Source organism: Canis lupus, chromosome 17, assembly GCF_003254725.2.
Source record: "Canis lupus dingo isolate Sandy chromosome 17, ASM325472v2, whole genome shotgun sequence".
Classification (NCBI taxonomy): Eukaryota; Metazoa; Chordata; class Mammalia; order Carnivora; family Canidae; genus Canis; species Canis lupus.
This window is the reverse complement of record NC_064259.1, coordinates 42893903-42907000: the sequence shown is the minus strand read 5'-3', so window position 1 is coordinate 42907000 and position 13098 is coordinate 42893903.

The window sequence follows — 13098 nt, the reverse complement described above, 5'->3', positions numbered from 1 at the left end:
TCCAATAATTTTATTAAATTATATTCATGTTTTTTTTCTTTGTTTTGGCCTACTCTTTTATATGGTGAATTTTCCTCTGTTTGAGCTCATATTCTCTAGACCTTTAACTACAAGAATTATGAAAAGCTTTTTAGTTGAGTATTTATCCCTTTAATAAGGATTTCCCTACACTCACTGGCAGTGATCAGGCCATCCAGAACTTTTTCCCCAACCTTCCATTTGATATAAAATCTGGGGTCAAGAAAATTTAAAGAGCATTTTGAGGAACAGTGACATAATCAAGGTAGCAAAATAAGATACCCCTCTTCATTTTTACCCTCAAAAACAATTTGGCATCCATCCACAAACAAAAGTACCTTTGACAAAAGTACCTTTGTAGGAGCTGTGAGATACAGCACCATAGGCCAAGGTGCTCAGGTGAAGTCTCACCTACCCTTCCATTAGATAATAGGCATATAGACCTTGGTCCCAACTATAGACCCTAAAGTGGCCTATGAATTGCTTCCAGCCTTTCCTGGCTGGATATTGTTTGTGAGACTGGAAAATACTGACTTAGGCATTCACCCAAGAATAAGAAAGTCTTTGTGGAAGTCCAGGAGTCCAGCAGAAAAGTTTCAGTACATGGATGGAGCAAAAATATCCAAAGTTGGACACATTGGAGAGTGGAAGGAAGTCTTACTTTACCTGGATCATTCCTCCCTCAGCATGGTTCAGATCAGTACTAATGGAGTTTATCTCCAACCGTGATTTCTCCTGTGGGGAACAGTGAAAGCATGTGACTGATCACCTGGTTTCCTCAGCTGTGCAGGACACTCTTCATCTAGAGTACTGACTCATGAGCTGCACAACAGGGAGGAGTGCAGAGGGAAAGAGCAGCTGGGCAAATAGGAGCCAGGGCTGGGAACATATCAAATGAACACTGATACTTCTCATTGCATCATAGATCCCATCAGAGGTTTTCCCACAAGTCTCTGGGACATCTTGCCTCTGGACCTCCATAATTGGCCCATAACTATAAATCTATATTTCCTACTTCCCTTCACTCCTTTTTGCCCATCCCCTTCCTTTTCTCTCTGGCAACCACCAGTTTGTTCTCTGCAATTATGGTTCTGTTTATGTTTTGTTTGTCTGTTCATCTGTTTTGGTTTTCAGATTCCACATATAAGTGAAATCATATGGTTGTCTTTGTCTCATTTAGTTTAAAAAACATCCTCCAGGTCCATTCATGCTGTCACAAATGGAAAAATTTTATTATATTTTACGGATGAGTAAAATTCCATTTCATATATATCAATACAATATCTATTCATCTATTGATGGACACTTGGGTCGCTTCCATATCTTGGTTTTTATAAATACTGCTACAATAAGCATAAGGGTGCATATATCTTTTCAAATTAGTGTTTTTGTTTTCTTTAGGTAAATACTCAGCAGAATTAGTGGATCGCATGGTATTTCTATTTTTAATTTTTTGAGAAACTTACACGTTGTTTTCCATAGTAACTGCACCAATTTAAATTCCCACTAACAGTTCATGAAGGTTTCCTTTTTTTCCCACTTCTTCACTAATACTTGTTATTTTTTGTCTTTTTGATTCTAGCCATTCTGACAAGTGTAAGGTGACATCGCATTGTGGTTCGTTTTGCATTTCCCTGATGATGAGTAATGTTGAGTAACTTTTCATGTGTCTGTTGGCCATGTGTGTCTTCCTGGGAAAAAGAAATGTCTATTCAGGTCCTCTTCCCACCTTTAATTGAATTATTTTTAAAATTTTTATTCCTTACTTTAACGCTCCTTCTTCATTATATAGATCTCAGTTTCTCATCTATATCATTTTCCTTCGCTTTGATGAACTTCTTTTAACATTTCTTTCAAGACAGTTCTGTTGGCAACAAATTCTCCCAATTTCTGTTTATCTTGAAAGTCTGTTTTTCCTTACCTTAAAAGATTTAGTGGAATATATAATCTAGATTGCTGGATATTTTTCTCTAGATATTTAAAATATTTCATTCCACTGTCTTCTTGTTTTCATGGTACTGAAGAGAAGTCTGATACAATTCTCCACTTCTCTATAGGTAAGGTATTTTCCCCCTGTGGCTTCTTTCAGAAATTTTTTCATTATCTTTGGTTTTTCTATAGTTTGAGGATGACATACCAGGTTTAGGTTTCTATTGGAATTTTTCTTGCTTGGTGTTCTCCGAGCTTCTTGAATCTGTAGATTCCTGGTTCTCTTTCTGCCATTAATTAGAGAAAAATCACAATTTCTCATAATGATCTCTACTATTTTTTCCAAATATTACTTCAGTCCTTTCTTTCTTTCCTTTGTTTTCCCATTTCATATGTTACACCTTTTGCAGTTGCCTCATAGTTCTCAAATACTGTTATGTTTGTTTCAGTCTTTTTTTCACTGCTTTTCAGTTTTGGAGGATGCTATTGAAATATCTTCAAGTTCAGAGTGTCCAGTCTACATATCAGCCCTTCAAAGCTATTCTTCATTTCTGTTGCAATGTTTTTGTTTGTTGGTTTGTTTGTTTTAAAGATTTTATTTATGTATACATGAGGGACACACAGAGAGAAAGGCAGAGACAGAGGCAGAGGGAGAAGCAGGCTCCATGCCCGGAGCCCGATGTGGGACTAAATCCCTGGACGGTGGGATCACGCCCTGAGCCAAAGGCAGATGATCAACCACTGAGCCATCCAGGCATCCCTGTTACAATGTTTTTGATGTCTAGCATTTCTTTTTGGTTCCTTCTTAGAATTTCCATCTCTTGGCTTACGTTGCCCATCTGTCCTTGCAGGCTGTCTCCATTGTTCAATATAGCCTTTAGTATATTAATCATAGTTGTTTTAAATTCCGGGTCTAATAATTCCAATATCCCTGCCATAGCTGCGTGTGGTTCTGATGCTTTCTCTGTCTCTTCAAACTGTGGTTTTTGTCTTGGGTATGCCTTATAATTCTTAATAATCAGACATTATGTGGTGAGTAAAAGAAACTTCTGTAAATAAGCTGTTAGTTATGTGGTGGTAAAATGTGGAAGAAGTGTTCTATAGTTCTGTGATTAGATCTCACTCTTTCAGGGAGCCTATGCCTCCAGATTGTGAACTTCACAAGTGTTTCTTTGTCTCTCTCTCCTCATTAGGTGGGACAAAATGGTTAAAGTTAGCTGGAATTGGATATTTCCTTTCCCCTGGTCAGTTAGGGTCTGGTAAAAGCCCAGCAGGTTATGCTCTAGTTAAAACTGTTTCTTCTGAGAGCAGGATCTATTAAGAAGAACAGAATATTTTTGTATATTTCAAAAGGGCTTTTTTTCTTCCCTTTCCACCAGCCAGAAGAACGAGAGGATTTTTCTTATTCACTGTGAGAACCTGGTTGAGCGCCAGGAGATAAAACTTGCAAAAGTTTGGGATCCCCTGAATGACTGAGTCCTCCTGGAGTTTTTGTCTCTCAGACTTGTTCACACTAAGTCTCCAATGTCTCATCAATTACAGTTCAGGCTTCTCTACCCTGGTACTGGTTCTTGTAGAGGTTTTTGTTTTGTTTTGTTTTTTAAAGATTTTATTTATTTATTTGAGAGAGAGAAAGAGAGAGAGAGAGAATGAGCAGGGAGAGGGACAAGCAGGCTTCCCTCTGATCAGGGAGCCCAACACAGGGCTCAATCCCAGGACCCTGAGATCATGACCTGAGCTGAAGGCAGATGCTTAACTGACTGAGCCACCCAGCTGCCCCTCTTTTATAGAGTTTCTTGCTCATGAGTTTCTACCCTGATAAGCTCCAATTCTCTGTATTCACCCTAATTGGTCTCTCCAATTTGGAAGCAACAGTTTGCCGTCTGACCTTTCTTCTCTTACAAATTTAAGAGTTGTTTATTTTTCAGTTTGTTCAGCTTTTTATTTGTTGTTAGGACGGAGATAAGACTTCCAAGTTTCTTACATGCTGGACCAGAAACCAGAAGCTGCTATGTGTATTTTATCACAAATTATTATTTTTTAATTTGAAAAAGGTTATGGAATAATATGAACAGTATATTCCTGCCTTCACAGAAAGTACTTACATATCTGCATGAATTTGTAAGACTTAACATTTAATGCAGGAAGTCTATGATGGATGTATTTCTAGGAAAGGTATTCGGATGGGAAGAAGTAAATTTTGCTTATTTTATTTCAAAAACTATTTGCATTTTTATGAGTATATATTATTATGTATTATAATTTTAAATTAAAATAATGAAATAAGAAAAAAACCCACAAAAGTATAAAACTCATCAGTGGTCAATAGAACTTCTCATGTGAAATGACTGCCTGATAGACTTGAACTTATAGAGTTCCTCTTATTTTTTTACAGTGAAATTTCTTTACTTTGGAAATTCCCAACAGCTACAAATGCAGATGTCACATTTACACTTGATCTGGAATGACAATCACCTTTGTGAAAGGTGTGGAGACAGGAGGACATGAAGTTTGTATCTGTAAGTGATATCTATGGGCAACTAAGGCTCTAAACCACTTCCCTAGATATCTTTTAGATGCTTCTCTTTTTCTATACCTTTCATATACTGCCATTTTGTATTAGTACCAGTTTATTATGTGGCAAAGAGAAGTAAGTCAGTCATACGCCAATCTTTATAAGATCTAATTTAATCCTGGACAACTGTCCAGCTATGTAGAAGCTTAGATAAAGAGAACCTAAGATAAAGAGAACATCACTTCCTTTCCCACTCAAGCAACTTTCCTGTCTCCAATTTCTTCAGCTTTTTTCCCCAAACTTTTTGACTCTTAAGTTTTGGGTGAAAAATGTTCTATGGGGTCTCCAAAACATTGCAACTTTTCATGAAGCCTGTTCTAGTAGTTCTTGACAGAGAAAATCACTATTATTGGTATTATTATAACTACTGGTCCATTACTATTGGTGCTTGGTGAACATGGGGGTTGGGGATAACATTGAAATTTATATATAGAGTAAGTTCTCTTGCTTGTTAAGATGATCATTATTAGTCCTCCTACACATAATCTCAACATAGTCTCAACGAGGTTTCTGCTTTATAGTTTATATTCCTGAGGATAATTTAAACTTTTCTGCAAATCAAAGAACAATGTTAAAGGGATAAAATCCCACCATGGAATTTAAAATTAAGTCTGAGTGATGGATATAGTATTTGAGTAGAACCTGCAGAACCCACAAAATCACTAGAGCTATGTAGCAGCCAGTTCTATGTACATGGTCTTTTACAGCTTTATGTAAGGCAGTAGAATGACAGTATTTAAATAATACTGGTAAGGGGTGCCTGGGTGGCTCAGTCGGTTGAGTATCTGACTCTTGATTTCGGCTCTGGTCATGATCTCAGGGTCCTGACTTTGTACCCCAGGGGTTGGGCTCTGCACTTAGCACAGAGTCTGCTTGGGATTCTTTCTTTCCCCCTCTCTCTGCCCCTCCCCCCACTCCTACTATCTCTAAAATAAAATCTTTTAAAAACCAAATAAATAAATAACACTGATAACATTTATGGAGAGCTTGCTTTGGGCCCTCTACTGTTTTAGGTACTGGGTTTTAGTGCTAGAAAGTTCTAAATTCAACTAAGTTCCAAATCCATCTTCCCTATTTGCTAGTTGTGTGACTTGGGGCAGATTTCTAACTTCACTGATATTCTGTTTATTTCTAAAATGGAGATATACAAATACTACTCTAACAGGATTGCTGTATAGATTTAATACACGATCTATTTAAAGTGTTTAGCATAGCACCTTGCACAAAGCAAACATTTGCTAGTATTTTAATTACCTCCTACAGACTGTCTTCAGTATGGTTTTTTTTGGTATTCTAGTTTATGACTCAGAAAATTCAGTTGATTTGCTTCACTTTGGTCAAAGGATATGTTAATGAATTTCCATTTTCACACCTTCTTTAAAGCAATTATGTTTATTTTTGATTTCTTTCATTCCCCCAGTTCTTTGTATATTCCTTAGTGGCTTTGGGATCATGGGGCCTCACACCAAAGTGATGAAATTTCCATCTAAAAATGGAAACAGTCATGTAGGGGCACCTGGTGGCTCAGTCAGTTAAGTAGTTGCCTTCAGCTCAGGTCATGATCCCAGGATCCTGGGATCGAGTTTTGCATCAGGCTTCTTGCTCTTTGTGTAGCCTGCTTCTCCCTCTCCCTCTGTGGCCCACTTCTCTGCTTGTGCTTTATCTCTCTGTGAAATAAATAAAACTATTTTTAAAAATATGGAAAGAGCCGTGTAACTTTTCAAGTGGATTAAAAAAAAATAAAGCTTTCAATTTTATTACACCAAACACAAAAGAATGACTTCTACTTACTACTATTTTTTGATGAAAACTATGGTTGCAAAGACTTTCATTATATAATTAGTTCATCCTCAAACCCTGTTTCATATTAAAAAGCAGTACATATATATATTGTATATAATGCATATATTCAATATATTTGTTTACTGATTGATTTTTCAGTAGAAGCACATCCATGCACAATTAGAACAGAAGGGAGATTATTCCCAACCTGAGGTCTCTAGTGTCCCTGCCAGAGTGAGCTGGGTAGGCAGAGTAAGTGGCTCATTGAATGAATCAGAGGGTGCTATTCAGCCTAAAGGTATCATCTCATGTTGGGCTTTCTAAGGTGACTGAACAAAAAACTACTTTGTAGAAACCTGTCAGGTAAAGATAAGTGAAAATAATATGAGGAGAGAATGTTTCCAGAACATCAAGATCTAAAAATTTTGACACCTTCAAACGTAATATTTTAATATTTTCTAGAGAAATGCAAGTCTTTTAGGGCCAGAAGATGTACTTATGGTCTGAAATAAAGACTGGGATGAAAGAGATATGATGGTTATAAAGAAGAGAATGTCCTGAAAAAACACAATGTCTTGTTAAAATTACTGCCCTTCTTCATTTGAATATGAATGGTGAAAAGGGTGCAGGATGGGGTGGAGAAGCAAGACAGCAGGAAATATATATTTACAAACAATATTCTCTTCTAATTGAATTGAGATATTGCAGTTTCTCTATGGCCTTCATTGACCTTATCACAATGCTTTATATGCCTAGCAGCTAAGGTATCTGGCAGCTAAGTAAGTTCTGGGGCACTTGAGAAGTTTATTTTTATAAATCTGAAGGCTAATTACATGGTGATATGGATGGCTGAGTTAGAACTGATGGTGTCTATTTCATGTAATACCTTTCACCACTCAAGTGAAGCAAGGTTGGGTGATAGGAGTGGTTTTACTCAATTTATTTGTGAGGGTGAACATGGGATCCTAAAAGCAGATTTCAAGTTCCTGTTATTTAAGAAGGTTTTACAACCTAATAGGACAACAGGCTACACATAGGCAGATTTATGTTCACAGGTGTTGTGAAATATATCTTTATTAAATAAACGAATGAATGAATGCCACTGCTAGTTGAATGGGAATTGTGTAGTATAATTATGACACAGAAAAAAAAAATTATGACACAGTTCTATTTGTTCTTGGTATGCATTAAAGAATCTTGATAAAGGCCAAAATTACATGAGACAGAGTAGGCAGATAGATGCCCCATTTCTTCCATTCTGAGGCTTTCAAGTAGTGTATTTACAGAAATCAAGAGAAAGGTAAGTTCTCTAAAATAAACATCTTTACCAATACCATTTCATGTTTAGAGGTCCATACATTTGCACCTTTAGAATTCATAAGTATTTTCTTTGAAATGATTTCATTCAGCCTCTAATTTTAATAATGTGCTCAATCATATGTTTAGGTAGATATTGAAAAATAATAATATATGTGGTTTGTGAAAATCAGCATGGAACATTATATTTCTGAAATATAGCTTTGACGAGGAAGAGAAAGTCTACAGGAAGATAATGTTCGAGTATTCGGTCACATTAGATATACACAAAGAGGAGAACCCTGTTTACAGAGGGCTCAAACTTTCTCAGTCATTCCATAATGGATTGATATATATAGGTTTAAATAGATTAATAATAGCACACTACCTGTAACTGATCAATAATGAGTGCTGACAGTTTCATATTTGGAATGATTCTGAAGTCACATGTGGGTATATCCTGAATGTCAATTATAACTGATTAATTAATGGGAAAATGGCAAATGGCACTGTACTTGCTGTCCTTATAACTGTGCTTTCTAAGGGATGAATATTCAGTGTTAACAAAAGGATGACACAACCCCAGGGCAATGCAATTGAAATGGCAGAGAAAGGACAACATAGGAGGCCCAGTCTGCTCTTCTGTCAGCTTTGACCTGTGTGCATTTCCTCAGCAAACAACAATGTTGCAGATGACACCAGGCCCCAGCCATAAGAGGTATTTTCTGTGATGAGTTGGCAGCAGAGCAGCGGTGATCGCTACATTTTTACTTTTACCTTTTGTATTCAATTGCACAACCTGAGGACAGGGATTTAGCTTTTTATCTGGATGTGTATTGGGGTTTGCGATGTAAAATGTCTTCATTATTCTCAAATAACCTTTCCCTTGAATTATAGAAATCGTCACCCTCGATAAAACATAGCAGTCCAAAGAGATCAATATTCAGTCTCCTTTCCAGATGTTGTAAAGAAATGAGTGAGTTCCCAGAATGCTCTGGACTAATTTCACTGTGAGATGTAAAAAGAATATTTTTTTTCTTACTTCAGCCAGCAATCTGTTAAAGCTCTGAAGCATAAGGCCAGGTATTTCTTGCCAGTGGCTTTTGTCCAATTGACTATCACATAGGTGCTATTCTTATTCAAGGCAATGATTGAGCCTCATTTAACCAGCCAACCAATTTCCTCTATGAAACCTTGAAACTGCTAATACCTGATGGTGAATTTTATACCATTGGTAGGATATTTGCTTTTTAAAAAAAAAAAATATATATATATATATATTAATTATTTATTGATGAAAGATGCACAGAGAGGCAGAGACACAAGCAGGGAGCCCGATGCAGGACTTGATCCTGAGACCCTGGGATCACGACCTGAGCCAAAGGCAGATGCTCACCACTGAGCCACTCATGCATCCCACGATATTTGCTCTTATATATTTTAAAAATTGCTATAAATCTGTAAAATATGTGGCAATTACAGCTTAACGAGTGAAATTATCTTTTCTTCATCTCTGACTTCACAACATAGTGGGCCTTCTTTGTAGGCAGAAGAAATGTGTCTGGCTTATAGTATAATTACTCTATGCCAGAGTTCCAATGATAGGTCCAACAAAGACCCCAGTTCATTCATCTAGTTGATAGTTACTGAAATCTGGACAGGTTATGTATGTTATTCTTAGCTTCTCATATAGCAGAGCTAAATTTAATTGTAAACTAAGAATAATCTGCAATTACACTTGACTTATTTAGTAGCAAAATAGGTTCTAGAAACCAAATCACCAAGTCAAATGTTCTTTTTATGCTATGCTCACTGTTAACCTAAATTTTACCACCCAGCCTTTCTTTTGAAGTTGGGAAGGGGAAGAAAAAAAATAAACTAGGATTTATGTGTATGTGAATTTGGGATGAATAAAACATTATGTTAAACATTACCACACATATACACCTCAATCCTTGGAATGTTCCTGCAAATTAGGTATGACTATCACAGACTTTATATTTTAGGAAAAGTAAAATCAGAATGTTTAAGTACTTTTGTCCAATGTCTCACAGTTACTAAATAATCAAGACTCTACTCTGTATAATACTGTTCACAAAGTTCAAGTACAAAAAAAAAAAATTTCCTTTGGTTCTCTTGCAGGGACATCCTAGGGTGCTCTGATTAAATACTGAGAATAAATACTGGGGTTTATTGATCTTTGCTGTTTCCTTGTTTCCCATGGTTTCCTTGCCTACCCTAGTCAGGAAGAGATGAAAGAGAAGGTCTGAGTAAAACAGACACTGAGAGTGAATGTGCTTTGCCTGTTGTGCTAGTCTCTGTGCTGTCAATGAGGCACTGCGGCTCTAACTTCCTTTTGACTTCTATTCCCTGTTCACAGTGGAGGTCACCTCTTCTCATTGGTGGTTCTATCCAGGTAGTACAGCCTTGTTTTTTTACTACTTAGGTTCTGCTGCTCATGGCCATAACATTCCTCAATCAAGTCATGCCAACATTATCCCTGCCTCCTGGCCCAAACCTTGCCAGTTACACCCTGTCATCATGCTTACTTTTGTTGCCATAACTCCATCTGCCTCTGCTAATGTCCATTTTATGAGGGCCTTCAGAGCTGCTGAAATGCTAACAGAAGTGAGAGTATGCTCTCTCCCCTGAATCCTTTAACCAAGACTCAAAAAAGCCCATCTCTTTCTCTTTTCTTATAGAACTCTTGGGGTGACACATAATATATTAAGCTTGGTCTCTCACTTTTGAGTAAACTTTGCAGGATAAATTTTCAACATGTCTAAACATAGTGGAGAATGTTAAATTGGTACCATACACTGTCTCAAACAAACACCTCCTATCCTGGTCCAGTGTTGAGGCACTTCTTTTCTCTCTCCTGGGATGCCTTTCATGCACTTCCAGGACACTATTTCCAAAGACTAGGAAGATATTTATGTCTCAAGTTTTGTTTGGGAAAGCTCTTGTCCAGAGATTCATTTGCGTTCATTACATGATTCTTACAGTTTTTGTTAAATATCCATGAAATGCTCATGCGCAGAGAGCTCCTATCATATCATCTGACTTTTCAGCATCCCTTTAGAGAGTATGTCCATTGCAGTTCCATCTGGGAGTCACTCAATACTCATTCTGGCCACAATGAAATAGACCCTGTATTATTTGGCTGTTTCTTAGTGCTCTCCACATTACTAGAATTGTTCCAGTCAATGAGTAACTACATTCGCATCCTACAGTAACATAGTTGCTAACCTTTGCAGTCACAGTCACATGATTGAGTAAATCTGAAGCAGTCTTTTTAAAATGAGGTTGCTAAAAAATAATTTTGATTATGGTAAAGGTCAAAAGTAAAGGCTCTTCGGAGGGCAGCTATTCAGTGTGGGTGCCATAATGGTGAGATAGTGCTTATAAAAGAATCATATTAAAGAATCCAGACAAAGACAGGAACAGTAATGAATAAAGAGATTGCAGGAAACAAAACAAACAACACTCCTCCCCTCCCCCTGCAAATCTGGATCACAGAGTGTAATGAGGTATAGTCACAGGACAATACTATTCCAACGTGGAGATGGTAGTAGTCAAGGGACAGTTACGATTTTAACTAAGGCACAAGATAACATTTTATCTTCTATTGGAAAAAACAAAACTCTGAGGTTGCCTCAAACTCCCTGCTTATTTTTTCTCATCTTTTTTTCTCTGATGTTCCTTCTGATAGTTTTCCTTTCTAAGTTTTTCTCAGTTTGACTTATCTTTTGCTATGGCTATGGGCTAGATCCCACCTGGCACCCCTAAATGGGTTCACTAATGTACATTCATTTTATTTATTTATTTATTTATTTATTTATTTATTTTGCATGTGCACAGCACAGTCACAGTCCAGTGTCATCTAGACTATAACTATTTAATGATTATTCACTAGCAGTGGTTCTCTTACCATGTAATACAGAAGCCATGAGCCCAGACCACAGAGGTGATGGCTTAACTGTCCTCCTCCATCTTCCTTGGATGCATCAACATGTATTCAAGCATCTGTGTGTGATGCTGGCTGTTGCTCCTCTGTCCTGGAGCTGTTAGGAACACAGCAGATAGGGCTTATCAAAACAGAGTTGACAGTCGGTTACATGCACCTCCTTGCTTTTGTCTAATCTCTGAGAATGTCCACTATGTCCACCACCTTCCGACTCTATTCCACTTCTGGCAAACTCAGGTTTTTCTCTACTCAGAATCCTCTCCTAACAAATGAACTAGGTTGTGGGCTTGCATGTTAATACTTTGTTATGTCAGTGACTTAAAGTAAAGATGCATTCAAACTACTTCGGAAAGCCCAAAGCCTTCCCTAGGAGCAGGAGAAGGGAGACTACCCTGGATCATTACTGGGTGAAAACCCAACATAGGCCATAACAACACAAAAGACTGAAGATGATTGAAGAAATCAGAGATATTTAAATTTCAAGTTTGCTCTTCTACTTCCACATGCATGGGGCAATGTGACTTAGGTTTGGTTTCCTGAGCTTCATGTTCCTCTTTGTATTTACAGAAACAACTGCATGCATACAGGGCTATTGTAAAGATTGCTTATAACAATGTAATTAAAGTGCAGGCTTAGCACAGTTAAGCCTCTTTAACTCAAAGCCATTATTATGACAAAGATTAAGAATTAAAAGCATCACTATTCAGGTCACAGTAACTCTGAATGCTTGCTCTCCTTTTGCAAATACCTCTTCTGAATGGTGGAGAATACCTCTCCTCATGTAGTCTGACAGGCAAGGCTCTCTCTTAACTAGGGATTACCAGGTTTAGGGGTAATTGAGCATGGGCAATTGTTTGCCCATGACAGACAGTCTCTTTATTTCTCTCCTGGTGGGATTTTCCCCCAACTTTTTCTTTCATCATCTATTCTTTCCATTGAAGAAATAGGACTAGAAGGGCCATGAACAGGCACTGGCTTAGTTGGAAAGAACAGAAAATTGCTTATCCCACTTTTTAGGCAACACTCTTTCTGGAGCTTCAGAAATATTTTTAAGAACCATGAAGTTTTATGCAGCTTCCTAAACTACATCGAGTTTGCACTAGGTCACACAATTGCCATTTTAAGCCAAATGTCTCAGCACAGTAGTTACCAGAGGATTGCTTTTGGGTTCTCTCTTAGTACTCTCTTGGGATTGGGTAAAGTCATTATATATATTTCAACAAAAATTCAGAGATTTGGAAACTTGTCCAGATATAATTCCAACTGTCCATGATCAACAATAAAAAGCTGTCACAGAACAAAATAAATGATAGTAAGTTAAGAACTTTGCAAGTTACTTCACCATTAGAAGTTAATATGTTCTAAATTTAAAACCAAAGAAGACATCCATCATTGTCACAAGTTATGATTTTCACAGTTTTTTGTTTGTTTGTTTGTTTGTTTTTTGGTATGTTCCTTTTAGGTTGAAACATTTGGATTTTATTTAAACTGAATCTCTTTTGGGGAAATTAACAGGCATTATCTAAGAATG